The sequence below is a fragment of the Macrobrachium rosenbergii genome, unplaced genomic scaffold (assembly GCF_040412425.1).
Source record: "Macrobrachium rosenbergii isolate ZJJX-2024 unplaced genomic scaffold, ASM4041242v1 13895, whole genome shotgun sequence".
In the NCBI taxonomy this organism is placed as follows: domain Eukaryota; kingdom Metazoa; phylum Arthropoda; class Malacostraca; order Decapoda; family Palaemonidae; genus Macrobrachium; species Macrobrachium rosenbergii.
The window spans coordinates 1,610,514-1,612,722 of NW_027100721.1; positions in this window are offsets into that span (position 1 = coordinate 1,610,514).

Genomic DNA, 2,209 nt, shown 5'->3' on the forward strand with positions numbered 1-2,209 from the left:
TGTTTAGATTAGAAGGGGTCTCAGTTCAAACTTTAACGTCCGTTGAAGAGGATAGGTGCATTTAGCCATTTTTCCCCTATAGGAAAATTCCCATATCAGCCTTAAAAATAGGTGGTCCTAAGGTCACTTTTTCCTTCCTACCTGTCTCTTGACGAATGTTTTTAACAAGAATGCGGACGCCTGGGGTGACTGTTCTTGACCTAGGCCGGTCAGGGAACTTGAGAGAGACTGGAACTTTCGAAGAGACCACACGTCCGATGGGGCCTCTTCTCCCGTCCTTTGTCTATTATTCTATTAGTGAAGTGAAGAAGTACTGCAAGACTCCTCTCGGCGGTGGTTGGTGCACAACGTTCGTCCTAAGGTAAAGTCGCTTGTTCAAACTTCAGCCCATTCTTTTTATCTTTTTCTGTATTTGCATTTCCTTTGTTTCCTCCTTCATCCCCCACTTATCATTGTATATGTGTTTACGAGTTCAGATTGGGTCAAAGTATTATATTGTTACTTCCAACTCGTTATTCCAGTAAAATACTCTGTGTATGGGGTAAGTGAAACAGTTTTAAGTCTCGATGCTTTTGCATGCCTCACGTCTGACATTAAAAGAACTGCTGGTGTTTCTGAAACTAGCAATCGTTCAATATTTTGTTATGTTTAATACCCTTAACTGGCGACCTTGGCTAACTAACACTGCCTTGAGGTTAACTTGGCTTCAAGTGCAGGTTACGCATTCTTGGTCTCAGGGTCAAATTACGTAAATAATAATATGATCAGCTGAGACTTCCACACGTACATTATGTTGTGTTCAGTGTTACTGCCATATTTATGCTACCTTCTGTTGTTTATAGTTTTGATATTTTATTTTATTGATTCAATCATATTTTGCTCTGGCTTTTATTATTTTTTCTTAATTTGTAACAATTATTGTGGAGGTCATTTCAGTTGAGCTGGTATGTCTGTTTTGAATTCTTCTGTTTTATAATGTTTCATTGACCTGTTAATTGTTGCTGCCTTAAGTTGATTAATTCACTTGTTATAATGTTCATTTAATTGGTTTATTCTAAACTGAACGACCAGACTGTAAATATGTATATAACTAACTTGTAATAAACTAATGTTAAGGTAACCTTTTGCATTTGTTCTGCTCTCCTCCTTTTAGTTTGCTGTTCTGTCAGTCATTACAGCCCAATTGTTTGTTCCTTTTAAAGAACCTATTGATCCTGAGAGGTGAGATCGTAATATTGGCGACCTTTGGCCAGGGTTGGTCTTGTTTGGCTGGCGGGGGCATGGCAGCATTGGGGAGAGCATTTTGTCTGAAAAAAAATTATTGGAAGTTTTTTTTTCTTGCAGGAGTTAGAACAATCGCTGCCGATTATTCAGCGGTTACGGAGTAACAGCAGCAGGTATCAGTACTCGCGAGTCAGATCCCGCAGCGAGCAGTGAGAGTTTCTGAAGACGAGATGTCGTCGTCGGTTTGGCCGCGATCGTCGGTATGGAGGAGGACGTCAGTACATTTTCTTGGAGGGCGAGATGGTTGCCGTGCCGGCTCTGTCGGTAGTCGGTACTCGGAGAGAATGTCGCACCGTGTGTGAGGACAAGATGGTTGTCGTTTCGACTCTGTCGGAGTTGTCCTGCAGGTCTTCTGGGTCACAGCTTAGGCCATTTGGGATGGCTCTATTGTTCGACTGCTACACCGTTTCCTTGTGCTGCTTCATTTTGTATTTATTATTTGTTATTAATGCTGCTCTTTTTGTTATACCGCCTTGCATTTTATTACTTATACTGTTTAATGTTAATCATGAATGATTTAATTATTATGTTGTAAGCTGCGTTACCATGTTATTTATGCTACTTGTTGTTTATGGCTTTATTATCTTCATTTTATTCGATCATATTTTGCTCTGGCTTTTATTTTTTTCTGAATTTATGTAATGTAATTATTGTGCTGGTCATTTGTGTTTGTGCTGCTAATGTTTGTTTTTGACTCTTCATTTATAATGTTTTACTGACCAGTTAATTGTTGCTGCTCCTTTAAGTGATTAATCACTTGTTATACGTTCTACTTAATTCGTTTATTCTAAATGAACCTGACTCTGACTGTAAAATATGTAAGTATAACTAACTTGTAATAAACTAATGTTAAGGTAACCTTTTTTGTATTTGTTCTGCTCCTCCCTCCTTTGTTTGTCACCTCTGTCAGTCATTATGTCTACCT